The sequence below is a fragment of the Pygoscelis adeliae genome, unplaced genomic scaffold, assembly GCF_000699105.1.
Source record: "Pygoscelis adeliae isolate BGI_AS28 unplaced genomic scaffold, ASM69910v1 Scaffold161, whole genome shotgun sequence".
Taxonomy (NCBI): domain Eukaryota; kingdom Metazoa; phylum Chordata; class Aves; order Sphenisciformes; family Spheniscidae; genus Pygoscelis; species Pygoscelis adeliae.
The window spans coordinates 2,012,400-2,026,468 of record NW_008824061.1 but is presented as its reverse complement, the minus strand read 5'-3'; the positions used below and the strand labels follow the sequence as shown (position 1 = coordinate 2,026,468).

Genomic DNA, 14,069 nt, shown 5'->3' with positions numbered 1-14,069 from the left:
CTTTCCCTCGCTGTCAGGATCAGATTCCCTTGATTTGGGCTAGTAATTAAAATGCAGCTTCTCTTAAGCAACTCCCAAAGGCAGGCAGGGAGAGTGGAGGTGCAGCCTGTGCAGATTATATATCTCTCTCTATAAAATGCCAGTAGTTATGTTGTTCTCTCTGACTGCTCCTGGTTGGGCTGTTGACCCGGAGCTTGTGCTTTCCAGCTCCAAACATGCAAAGGCGCTACTGCTGAATTATCAGGCTGTGATGCAGAGAGGGCTGGGATCTCCTTTCCCCCAGCGCGTTTGTGTCCATGTGGCGCTCGGGAGACATGGACCACCACTCATCACCCCCACTGTGTGTGGCATAAGTGATTCACCATGCATTCATTTCTGGTCACATAAGGGGCATTAGTTTAAAGCAGGCTTGAGGCATAGGTTAGCGTTAGCTATTTGAAGTCTTCAGTCTGAAAGCAACATCAAATAGGGAGCAGAAAATGTATCATGCACAGAAAAATCTCTGGGATTTGTTTCCCCCTTTAAAAAAATAACAATAACAATAAATTCCAAACTGTTCGCATATGCTGTCTCCTCTGTGGTCAGGACACCTGTCTGCCTCTTTGCTGTTACTTGATATGGGCTTACAGTGCTTGCAAAAATGTTAACATGAATTTTTTGTCATGGCAAATATGAAAGGAATATCCAGTGTCTGTGTGGGCAGGTCCTCAGCAAATTTCTCTGTGCTTCTTGCACTTCAGTGTGGATATGAAGCAACTGCTGCAGTTCTCCTCCCCTGTGCTCCCCTTCCTCCACTGCGGACCAGGAGGGCGAAGCTGCTGCCCTGCCAGACCTGCTTCTCCTGAGCAAAGACAGCTGATGGTGGGGCTGATGGGTTTCAGCCTGGTTTCCTTAAAAAAAAATAGTGTATGTGACTGGCTAGATATGTCTCTCCTCCCTCTCTTTAATGATTTTTAGCTCCTTGGCTAATCTTAGCCATGTTTGTTAAGAGATAATCAGGCTTTAGGAAAATAGGGGTGAGGATGCAGTTAGGAGGAGCAGGGGGTGACCTGAGGCAGGCGGGAGCATGGTAGGCTGGGAGAGCTGGGGCAGGCGGAGGGGGACTGGACCTTTCACTAATCATCAGTGGTATTTTTTTAAATTTGCTTATTTCTTCTCCAGGACTGAGATGAAAGGAAATAGAAAACACCAGAGTAGGCTCAGATATCAATAAGCTGGAAGTATGAAAGGCTGCTGGTTGAAAGCAGCTTGTGGTAACTTAGAAAACCTGTGTTTTCTTTTTAGCTGAGTGTCTTTGGAGGCACCCAGAAGGAAACCAGGGCTGGAGGTGGAGGTAGGGTTTGGGCTGTCTCACCCTGCTGCTTGTTTTTTCCACAATTGGTGTGTGTTTAATGCATCCCATCTCAGCTTCGGTTCTTCTTGGTGCTCGCACAGCAAAGCCAACGTTGTGGGTGTGACTCACTGCCGGCTTGAGCGGCGGAGGAGGCTTGGGAAGAAGAGGCCCTTTAAGCATGAGAGGCAGAAGGGTGTCTGGTCAGGCTTTGAAAGAGACCTTGTTACCTGCAGCCCTTACGTCAGTGCCTTTCACCAGCTCTACAGTGATTTAAAACAAGTAGCTTCTCTCCCAAATAAACCTCAGTTATTCCAACACTTGCTCAGATGTAATCTGTCCTGCCAACGTGTGAAAAACCCTTATATGGGTCAAAACAGGGACAGACTGACACGAGTTGTATCAGAGGGGAAAAAATGCTATGGTCTGCTCTGTACAGGAGGGCAGCTGGAGTTACAGGCCCTTTTGGGGCTGTTTTCTTGGTGAGGTGTCACAGCCAGCTTGATTTACTTTCTGCTTTTACAATGAGCAAAATGTTGATTCTGACCTTTCTGTTTGCACCCGCAGAGGTCCCTTGGAAGAGCCTGTCCGTACGTCTGTCTGGGTGCCTGACGGGGCTGCCTTGCTTCCAGGTGAGGAGTGGATCAGGTCTCGAGGCTTCTGCCAACTGCTGAGTTTGGAGAGAGTAGGAGGACCCTGGGACCACATTTGGTCATTCAGCAAATGATGGACATTTCTCCAAAGCCTAGAGTGGTGGAGGCCAGGCTAACCCAGGAGGCTTGAGGTGGTTTTACTATTTCTGCGTCCAAGTCTGGAAGCAGCAAACATGCAGGGCCTCCTGGGAATGGGAGTGTTGCATGGGAACACTTGCGTGGTCCCATGCAGAGCTGCGCTGGTCCTGTGGGCTGTATTACTTCAACTTCTTTTTGAATGAGACTTTCCTGCTGTGGACCTGAACTCGCTCCCCGTCCATAGCATGGCTCTCTGCAGCCTGGATACACTCCCAGCTGATGATGGAGAGCTGACTGTATTGCTAGCTTTAATCTAACCATGCTTCAGTGGGCAAAAGCAGAAAAGCGTATAAGCCTATTAAGAATAACCTGAATAGAAATATATGTGAGAAGCAAGTTCACAGAATCATAGAATGGTTTGGGTTGGAAGGGACCTTTAAAGGTCATCTAGTCCAACCCCCCTGCCATGGGCAGGGACATCTTCCACTAGATCAGGTTGCTCAAGGCCCCATCCAACCTGACCTTGAACGCTTCCAATGATGGGGCATCCAGCAACTCTCTGAGCAACCTGTTCTTGTGTCTCACCACCCTCATCGTAAAAAATTTCTTCCTTATATCCAATGTAAATTCATACTTCTGAATTACCAGTTCCATTAAATTCACTGGAGATAGTTAGCTGTGACTTAAGGATCAGCCTGATAAACCACCTCAATCTCTTGTAGGAGTTCCTTGCCAGGTTATGTGTAGGACATGAATTGGGCTTTGTGCCCATCCCATGATATGGTGATTAATTGCGGTTAGGGTGAGCCTTCAGGTAAGATGGCAAAAAAGGAGCAGTGTCAGGGCAGTAGGTCTGTCCTCAAGCCTCTCTGTTGTGCTGACCCAGAGGCAAAGGAAGTGCTAGAGGTGCTACAAAGTCATGGCAACTGGGGGAAGAAAGCAGCGAGCAGTCCCGATAAGAAGTGGATAATAACTGCTGGTCTATAACTGCTCAATGGCCATGAAGTTCTCGGGAGGGGACATGCCTTAGGAGAGCGTGGTGGCTCTGGGCAGTCTTTGCTGCAGTGATGTTTCCCTGAGCCCAGTGGCAGCACCAGAAGGCCACGCGTGATGCATGCACTTGGGGCTGCGTTGTGAGCCAGCGTTGGTCCAGAGCAACTCATTGCCATGTGGGAGGGTGTGTGCTGGGTTTTATTCTTCTGCTACCCTGATGGTTTTGACTAGTGGAGTTACTTCATTTGCCTTGATGTTACCTGACTTGAGAATCGTGAGACATCTGTACGGCATGCCAAAATTGGGAGTGCTTCTTCTTTACCCTCTTGTGTCACTGAATATAACTGCACTTTCATTCTGCCCTTTTGATATGCAATGCACGTCCCTCCTTTCTCTCTTTACCCTCTTCTTGGGTTTATTTTTTTGTGGTTTTTTTTTTTGTCTTGTAAATTATGGCTAGCTGGAGATGAGATTTCAGCGTCCTGTTTACTGCAAACAGTTGAGGAGATTAACAAATGTTGAAAGACAAAGACAGACAAGGGATTAATAAGTACAGGACAGGAGATTAATAGCAAGAGAGTAGAATTTGGTTCAAGGCCTGGTCTTCCCAGTTGCTGGATTGTGGAAGATTAATGGCAGCTCTTCTGTTAGTCTCGTTCTTTCTGTGGCAGCTTTCCTGGCTAATTCTAATAAACTGTCCCAGTGGTTTGCTGTAAATATGAAATCTAGGAAGAAGCCCGTCCTTATAGACTGTTAACTAATGAGACAGCATTAGTTTTGCTTTCTATTCAAAGCTTAAGCAACAGCATCAATGTATTTGCGAATGGTGAAGTCAGATGTTCAGGTGCTTACAACTCCTCTCAGGACAAAAACGTATCACAAAATGTATTTTGCAAGCAAGCTGTCTCCGACAAATTGTTTTTTACTCTATGCCCTGTGCAAGAGATTGATTTCTCTTCTCTTGACTGTTTTTTCAGCTCTGTTTCCGTGGAAAACTGGGCTCTTGACCTATTGCATCTGGCCTCTCATTAGGCTTTGTGTGACATTAGATCATTGTAAGGAAACGCTAGCTTTGCAAAGAGCATTCCTGGTTAAATTTGCTGGAGAACTGTAGAACATGGGACTGCATCACAGAAAGTCTTTATTCTGGTAGAAGGGTCTATGCTGTTCTGGATGTCCTATATAGGAGGTCAGCCTCAAGCTCCTACCTTAAGGCTGAAACTTTCAAGTCAAGCACTGCAGTAGTCCTTTGGCATCTGCCCTCGTGTATTTTCATAATCTTCACAAAGATGATCCCAAGCTCTCAATGCATAGGGTTATAGCAATATACAGGTATATGCACGGCCATTTTGAGAAGGAAGCAGCTGTGTTCCCGTAACAGCGAGCGTGATGAAGACTGGGCTAACATCAGAACTTCATGCAGCAATAGCTGAATTTCTTTTCCAGGGGAGAAAGGCTATGCACTGCTTCAACGTCCCTGTAACAAAGCTCTTCCCCTCTTGTCTGCTCTTGCATGCGGTGCCCTTGGCTTTTCAGAAGTTAATCGATTTGTCCATATTATGGTTCTCTCTTTAGTTTTATTTGTGTAAAGAAGAACATGTGCTAATCTTTCTCCAGAGAAATGTTTCACACTGCTCCTCTTTGAACGTTGGTCCCGGGTCTACCGCATTTCTTAATGAGTCTCTAACTAAACAGCTATGGTTCCCACATGCTCCAGCCTTGACACACGCATACTTCTACACCCACGTGCCTGCTCCCAGTTGAACCGAGCAGCCTGCCCACTCCCCTTGCACCCTCGCTGCTTTGGGATTTGCATTAGCAAGACAGCTAATGCTGTAGGAAGCCCTACACGCGGGAGGGGACTTCATACCTGCAGGTATAGATAGATTTGGCATCAAATGAGCTGTCCTGTGAATTGGAAAGGCTGTAACCTCTTTATCACGCTGTCCCCCCTCCCCCAGGCTCATTTAATGTGCTCCTCCGGGAACCCGGATTCCTGTGGGCTACGTTACCCGTGGTGAGGACCTGAGCTAGCGCCGAACATGGAGCTGAACACCCAACACTGAATTACTGTCTGGTATGCCACCGGCTGCCAGATCTTTGATAGCTTGTTTTTAATGAAGATTCCTCCTGTAATTCCTAGAATATCTTGCAGTGCAAAAAAATGAGCTGTGTGTGTATTTTGCTGTGGGCTGAATTTTTTTCCTGCTCTTCACAGTTCCCTCCATGAACAGAAAGGAAAGGGAGGGGGAAGCAGCTGACTGCTTTTTTTGTTGTTGTTTTTCTACTTGACTTCTGTGAAATATGTGGCGCTCAATCGCTCGCAACTAACAAAATGTTTTTGTTTCTCTTTGCAAAAGCATATGGGAACTGCAGGAAAAGCATATGGGCGCTTTTAGGAAAACATATTGGTGAATGGACAAATTATAGTGGTGCCAATATGTTTTGGATGTCTGGCTAGACCACTACTACTACCACACTTGCTGGCATGCAAACCCATCCACAAGATTTCCAGCATGTGAGTGGTGTGTAGCTGCTCCTAGGGAAACGCAGGCTGGGCTGGATCAGACCCCTGTTAAAACAGCATTGTGATCCGTCTTCGGTGTGCGTGACTGCCTCACCATGTCCCAGACCAGGCTTTGGGCTCATGTTTATGGCACCATATCCATTCTCTCAGTAGACTCAGCCCAGAGCTCCGCTTGCAGCTGGCTGCAAGTAGTGGTAACCATTTTTCTTTCTAAAGCCTTTGACTGCAGTCCTAATAACACCTGAGCGTTTTGCAAACAGGCTAGGCAGCCTCTGGTTTCTCTCTGCTGCTCTATCAGGTCTTTCTGTGTTAGCTGGAGCTATTATTTTTAATTTCTCTATCATGTGGGCTGCTTTTAAGAAAATGCAAAACATTTGCATTATTGCTTCTGGGCCCAGTCCTGTTTGCCTTGATACTGGTGATCCAGGGAAGGGACGCACCAACTGGGAGGGACTTGGCGGGGAGTGGTAAGGGGGTTAAGTAGTCTTGGTTGGTGGCTCGGTTCTGGTGGCTCACAGCATCCCTACAGTTTGAGTTGCCCTGCTCTGGATCCCTGTGCAAAGAGGAGTCCTCGATAGCTCTGTCTGGGCAGCCCTTCCTGCTCGCCCTGGCGGTGAGGGAGTGCTGCCTGCCCTGCCTCTGCCTGCGATGGGCACAGCCATGCTGGGTTGCAGGGGTGGTAACAGCTCTCTGCCCACATATGGGTTTCAGCAGGTCCTAGGGGACTGGCTGAGGTCTCCTTGCACAGGTGTGTACAGGGGGAGACACCTCCTGTCCGTAAGAGCTCACAGTCTAAATAGACAAAGCAGAGCCGCTGAGGAGGATGTAATGATCTCTGAGTGTCGGCGAGATGGGCAATAACTGAACTCGGGGCAGTTTCATGAGCAGGTTCAACCAGTCTGAGTTTGTACTGTTGCTAGAAGAGGTGGTCTTGCTGTCCTTGTGTCCCTGGCCCTCATTTCTGTCCATACAGTCACTTTTATCCTTTACAGGCGCGAGTGGTGAGACAGAGGAGGGGGCAAAACGTGGCTGGAGACTGAGGGGATAAGGAAGATGCACGCTTGGACAGTCATTTGGATGTCACATTCCTTATCTTGGTTATGAACCTGCACTCTCAGATATTCTGAGTGGTAATTCAGCACCTTTTAGTGTTCTTCCTCTTATGCCAACTTCGGGATGATTTGCTGCTGAGTAATTTTTACATTATTTAATGTAGCCACTTTCCTTATAGCTCTTTTGTTCTGTGAGACAATTCCCTATTTTATTATGCAAACAGTACATTAAGATCCTTATGGGCCAAAGTTCCCAGCAGCGCTTGAGATGATGGCAAAGAAGTAGGTTATTTCAGAAATAATGATTCTCTCCTCTAGAAGCTTTCTTGGAGTTCTCCTTTAACTGCTTTTGGTATTATACATGCTTTAAAAAAAAAAAAATCCAGTACTTCCTAAATGTTATAGAGCTCAAAAAATACACTGTATGCCTTGTCACAATATTTAATACAGAGTGCTATTTACAGTAATGAATCAAAATGTCAGTTTTTAAAATATGAACTGTCAGAATGTTCCTACTTTGCAGAAAACTTTGATATGACAGTTTGTTAATCATATGACTATTACATCAAATGTGTCTCAGAGTACTTTTGCTCAACAAAGTCTTTTTTTTCATTCCTTCCCCCTCCCTTTTCACTGCTAATTCCAGTAGAGTTGTTTGACTGAATGCACTTTGATTAGAGGTCGGAAGAATCCAGAGCTGAATGCTTTTGCATATTGACAGATGGGATGTATCAATGCCTGTGTTCATGCTGATCATGGTCACCTAGTCTTAGGTACAGCCTGGTTTGGATCACCTTTACCTTGCGTCCCCAGCGTTTTGCCTGCTGTGTGCTGCAGCTCAGGCAGCAGCGCTGGTGGAAATGAGCCCTGACCAAGCAGCGCTGATGCCTCCAGGTATAACTCTGCATTTGGGGCAGCTGGGGTAAAACCGTCTCTTGAGTAATAAAAAGCTGGCTTGTTCAGTAACATTTCTAATCCCTATAGCTTTAGCATGAAGGGACAAGTAAAATAAAGATCTCAAGGCTGCCTGTGCATCCTCGTGTGAGCTGAAGGGGTTGTTGGGCAGGGCAGGGTTGGTGTTGCTCCTGGAGGAGGAGGAGGCAGGGGACTGGGCATGCCGAGGCCCTCTCCCCAGTGGCTTTGATTACTCTGGACCCAGGTCACGGAGTGTTTGTGCCCTGAATTTCCCTCTGTGAATTTAGACCAGGGTACTTCCCTTTTTTTGTTCTTTTGTTTGCTTATCTGCGAAATTGGAGTAATTAATTGATGTTAGTTAACTGACAAGTCTCCTTAAAGCAGGTTACTCAAACAACTGTGCTTCTTGATGAAGACGAGGGGGAGCTTATGTGGATAACTGTACTCTAGAAAACAGCCTCTGGAAGGAGAGGGTTCGGCATGCTAATATGAAGACTGGAGGACAGAGAGGAGTCTCAGGTGTAGCAGACCCATGGACTTCTGCCCATAATGTCTTTGTGCCACGTTGCCTGGGGCTTCAGATGGATTCCCATTGCTTATTAAAACTTAGAGAGTTACCGTTGTGTAGGTCTTACAAGTGCAATATTTGTGATTTGGAAGTGGCCCAGCATGGCTATGGGAATAGGAGTCTAAAAGGGCAAAAGCTGTGTATCAGCAGTCCAGAAAAGAGGAGTGTGGGCAATGCAAGACAGTAAATCTTAGAATCATAAAATCATAGAAAGGTTTGGGTTGGAAGGGAACTTTAAAGATCATCCAGTCCAACCTCCTGCCGTGGTCAGGGACACCTTCCACTAGATCAGGTTGCTCAAAGCCCCATCCAACCTGACCATGAACACTTCCAATGATGGGGCATCCACAGTTTCTCTGAGCAACCTGTTGCAGTGTCTCATGATAAAATTTCTTCCTTAGGTCAAATCAGATGGTCTTCTTGATTATGGGTGTTTCTTGGAGCCTGATTAACTTGGCATTTCAGCTGGGCCTGTCTATTAAATAACAACTCTTTCACTAATGTTATTGAAGAGATGACAACAACTTGTTTTCAGGGGTGTAATCACATATTTAAGTGCACTTTTGAGTAGCACATTAGCCAGCTCTCATATGTGGAAGGCACAGGTAAGGGTGCTGAACACGTCTGAGGTTTGGTACACTGAGGCCCACTGGGTCTCACTGGTGGAAAGAGATTTGGGAAGGTGGAGGCATTGCTGTAGCATCTCTTACAGTAATATCCTGCTGATAGAGGAGGTGAGGAGAAAATAGAGGGGAAAGGAAGGGGGGAAGAAGGTGGCTGAGGTGATGGTGGCACGAGAGGCTTTGCTGGTGGTGGTGGTGCCTGGCGTGGAGCACCAGGAAGCCTGAGAGCAGCTGTTTGGTGAAGCCAGTCCCGAAAAGGGGAGGGGATGCCAGCAGCGAGGGCCACCGGCAAGGCGAATGTGGAGGTGTCACTTTTCAAACCATGTCTTCGTCACCTCCATTGAGCGAGTGCTGCTGCTTGCTGCGTTCCCTCATCCCGTGGAGGAAAATTGATTATTATTCAATTTTCATTTTAGACAAACCACATTGTTAGTGCGATGATTTTTCTTTTATTATCGTTACCGCACTGGATGGAAAAGGAGCTCTAACAGATGTATGATTAGCAGGGCATGAAATTAAAAATGTTTGTGTACAAGGAAAAGGTTGTTTACTACCAAATTCCTCATTTGAAAATTAAGCGATACTAAGATTGGCCGTGTGATTCTGCAGCAGGCACGCAGTCCCCTTCCCTCCCTCTCTCCCAGCAGCATCAGCTGAAAAGTAACAATATTTTAAATGTTACCTTCATTAAAAAAGGTAATAACACAACTGAAAGGTCAGCACCTGCCTTTGGAGGCAGATTATCTAAAGAGCTTGTTCTCCTGCTCTGGCACTGATGGTGTCAATTCGAGAAAATATTTTGACTGATGCTTAAGCTCCATTGATTAGGGCAAATTGAACATTTTCTATCAAAACTCTTTTGGGTGGAAAATAAGGTTCTGATTGAATAATTCTGAGTGTGGGTGTGTACCTGGGTGAAAAGTATTTGTTGTCAAAATGCTGAAAAATTAGTATTTGGAGTCACTTCTGCAGCGTATGCAGAGAGGTGCAGACTGGTATGCAGTACCTGGACCTTTCCCCCTTGTTGTGGGTCAGTCTTGTAGCCAAACCACATCTCCTCAGCCCATGCAGCCTGGGAGTCCCCAGTGCACCGGGATGGTGGTGCCTCCAAGGGGTGTGTGTGTAGTCTACGTGGGCACTTCAGAAACTGGAAACCAGCCTTCCACACCTGCAAATGCTGTCAGCGCTGGGATGGTAGTTTTGCATGGGAATGCTTTCAGGCTCTAGTAAAAAGCCATCAGCATTTAGATTTTTCTCTTAAAAGTGGTGTGGGTTTTTTTCCACCATAGAAAATATCTATCCCTTTTTTCTTCTTTTTTCCATGGTAATGAAATTTTTAGTTTGAGAAAATGGTTTGTTGTCTTATGAACTTTGCCTGTGATGCACAATTCTCAGGTACAGGTGCTCTTCCCTGATTTCCTTTAAAAATCTGGTAACGAATTTTGAAAGAGCTAGGTTAAGAAATGTGCATCAGAAACACTTTGTTTATCTGTGTTACGCTGTTGAGATAAGCCTCCTCCTACCTAGGACTGAACATTTCCCAGGTACTTTGAGTTTCTCACCTATCTCATTCCGTTCATTTTGTCCTCTAAAAACTTTGTGGCCAAGTTCAAGGCTGACCCAAGTTGAAGTCTGTAGGGCTACTCTTGTAAAGTTTCACCTGGGTGAGTGTTTGCAGGACCCAGACCTGAGACATCGTCGTGATGGATTCTGCCCGCTGAGCCTGGATGGCATTGTGCAGAAAATAGGAAGAGGGCTAAAAGATTGTTCCTGCGCTCTGGGAACAACTGAGACATAAAATTGCTTCCAGGATTTCTTCACTTTTCCACGGAGGGTAATTAGCCTGTGTAATTCTCTGCCACAGGAAATACTGCCTGAATCTGTTACGCAAAGACAGCAAGCAAAATTTAGATAGCAGTCTGAATACCAAAGGTACAGCACAGCAGGGACTGTTCCCTCCTTGGGGTTAGGGGTTTTTTGGTGTAATGGCTGCTATATATGTCATAGGATGTCACAGTGATGCAACTAATACGACAGATAATTGAATATTGGCTTAGATACTCGGTGTGTTCCCGGTACACAGTTGGACTGCTCTCCAGACTTCGGTGCCCTAAACAAGGAGACAAGTTTGTATGCCGAGATTGTAAATGGAGTTTTGCTTAGCGTGGTGCTCAGGTTATAAGCCTGAGATTGTGGGGGAGGTTAGAGCAATTCCAGTGAGATGATGGGTGTCCGGTAACTTCAGTCCTGTTCTTTGGCTCATTTTTTATCTTTGCTCCATAAATGTAAGCAAATAGCTACTTCTGCACCTTTATTTGTTCATCTTGGAGGATGGGGCAGCACTTGGGCTACTTGCAGGGGTTTGTGTTAAGTTTCAAATAAGGCCTTTCAGCCACATGTTTTATTGCAACTTTTAGGGGAAATTACTTAAATTTTTTACTTGAGTGAGAATAGTTGTGGCCAAATCACTGCGTGAGCATTATACCTGCTGGGCACCAAAATTTGATTCCTAAATTTCCATTAGCAGGTCATACTGGGCCAAAGGATCTTGAGCCGCTAGAAGAGAAAAGAATAAAACAGAATGAAGTTGGTGTTTGGTTATGGGCTCTGGATGTCATTGTTCCTGGCTCATCATCTGGCTAATGTTTGCTTTTGTGTAGTATTTGTCTGTGTCTGTGCTTCTGTGCACATGGGGAAAAAGAGGACAAATATCACTGGGGTGGATTAGCATTAAAAAATAGTTAACTGATCAAAGCCATAAAGCTTGTCCAAGTGAATTCTTCAGAGGAATAGCTTTGAATTTCCCAAGCAGCCGCAGGCCATAAAAGCAAAGCGCTATCATTCAGAGATGCAAAAAATCCCCTTCTGTTGGACTGTTGGACCTATTTGTTCCTTTTTAGGAGGGCATTCAAAATACTTTCTTAATTTTCTTCTGATGCTATCCATCATGAGCCTTTGCCAGCTGAGATAGCTCTGCTCCCCCTCAGTTTTAACCCTCCACTGAAATCTGTATATCCGTACATTGCATTTTGGATGCCTTTCAGCTCTGTGCACTTTGCAGTGGGATAGCCCTTACAGAGCACACTTTGTCTCTGAGCTCAAAGTGTTGTAAAGAAGGGGCTTAATGCTGTCCCTGGTGTCTGGATGGAGGTGACAGGGAAGGGAGGATGCAGATGGAGAGTGATGCCTAGAAAGATTTCCTATGTGGCCCGAAGGTATGGCAGGGGAGCCCTGTTCCCCGATGCCATGTTCTGTCTTGTCATCGGTCCTGCCCCAGCAGGAGCACCAGCCCCACCAGGTCTGCAGAGCAGGTGGGGCAAAGTGGGAGGGAATTTCATTTTACTTACATGGAGGAAAGCAAGCACATTGTTCGACTGCTCAGAGAAAGTTATTGAAGGCTCATACTGAAGGTTAGGCAACCAGCCTCTGGGAATCGGGCACATAAATTTGCTTTATGCTTATGAAAGTCTCTCTTTCACAGTGTTTTGCTTTGTCGCTTCTTCCTAAGATGTACAAAAGAGTGAAGTGCTGTTGTATGGTCCATTCACAGAACATTTGTATAGCACCATCATTTATAGGAATGAAAATTACATCGGGGTGGCTCAGAACTTGGCAAGAAAAAAAGAAAAAGCAAAAAAGAGAGAAAAAACTCTCAGAAGACATGAGGTGCTTTGTAGCTGGAAGTGCTTGTCACCCTGCAAGGAATTCAACTGTCCTTTTCAGTTCCAGTCTTCTCTTACTGAAAATATTACTGCCTAATTACTACTAGCTTTTTAATACTGCTTAATTGTATGCCAATTGTATGCCCCCCCCCACCAAAAAAAAAAAAAAAAAAAAAAAAAAAAAAAAAAAAAAAAAAAAAAAAGAAAGCCACGCATATTTTTCTGCTCTTGTAAATGTTCAGCTTCAGGGCCCCCAGGGAGGAGTGTTAATGGCCAAGTCCTGGGTGCCTTTCAAGCAGAGAATTCCACTTTTGCTTCCCTTCTGAAACTTGGAGTCTCATTCTCCAGATAACCCAAGTTTTAATATAACCACATTTAAAGAGTGTGTGTGTGTACATGTTTTTTTTTCTAGCGAGTTAATGAAGGTACTAAGTAGATTGTCCTAGAAACTGAGGTCATCTTTGTAACAGGTGGGCAATGCGTGGAGAGCAAAGCTGTGACTGAGGGATGGGGCTGCAGCTTTTGGAAAGGGATTAGATCCTTGCACAGGTGTGGGCATGACATTCGTGTGTGCCATGTATACACATCCTGTGCTTGGTTTCTGTGGTAAAGCAAAGATCATTTACCCACATAGCAGGGCCATTTGCTAGGGTGAAGTCATCAGCGTTCAGTTATTAAAGCAATATAGAGGCGCATCCATATACAGGATAGCGCAAAGTAAGTGTGAAGCTCAGGCTTCTCCTCCCAGATTGTACTTTGGCCTCTTGTATAGGCCATATCCTACCTCAGATGGGAGCAGTGCTTAGCTATTGATAACACGGGCAGAAATTGAATCTGAAGCCTAGGGCCTTTCTGCCCAGGGAGAGTATTGCGAAACAAAGCCAGGGTGTGAATTTAAAGTGCAATAGCTGTTCCAAGCGTACTACTCATGTGGGCAGTCTTATTCTGCTCTGAGAGGGCCTTTGTGCAGTTCTGCTTCATCCATTGCCAAAGGCACTCTGAGTGCAGAAAGAAGAATGCCCACACAGGGAGCAAATAGCTTTTCCAGACTATTTCACCATGCTGAGGAGTCCCAGGAGATGCACATGGTTTCATGTCCCCATGAACGTTGCAGGAGATTACCCTTCAGCTCTCTCTTCCACCAGAGCTTTCGCGTGGGGAGACACTGTTTGTGATGGGCGATTGGTGGAGTTGTGTCTTCTGGACCCTGCTAAGTGCAATGTGCATCACTCCTTTGCCTGAAGTTATGAGGCTGGCCTCAGGGATCCCTGAGATCTTGGGCTTCTCTAGATGTTGCTGGTGTTGCAGTTTGGCATTCTCCATCAGTACCATCGCCTCTCATGGTGTGTCCTAGCTGCTGAAGAGAGCTCCTGTGAGATCATGTTTGTGTGCATGTGAAATCATCAAGCAAACCTGCGCACTGGGTATGATTGTTATCTGAATATTGTTGAACAGAAAAAAAAAAGAAAAGCCCATCTGTTCTACAAAGAGGCAGTGTAAAGAGCAGACTCTGTGACTAAATAAATTCACATCTGTTTAGCAGAACCATCAAATGGAGAGCAGAGGGGCCTAATGCGAATCACATGTTGAAACCACAAGTATGAGTGAGATGAGCTGCAAAAGAGAGAGCCTGGAAGTGTTGATCCATGTGAGCAACTATTGGTTTCT

The 14,069-nt window shown here is 45.6% G+C and overlaps 1 protein-coding gene across 1 annotated transcript in view; it reads left to right on the top strand.

The window, feature by feature from the left end:
* LPP (LIM domain containing preferred translocation partner in lipoma) overlaps positions 1-14,069 on the top strand; it is a 282,269-nt gene that overhangs the window by 36,136 nt on the left and 232,064 nt on the right. Inside the window, exon 3 of the mRNA XM_009334106.1 lies at positions 1,898-1,962. The gene's annotated coding sequence lies outside the window, so the exon portion shown is untranslated. The remainder of the gene's footprint in view (positions 1-1,897; positions 1,963-14,069) is intronic.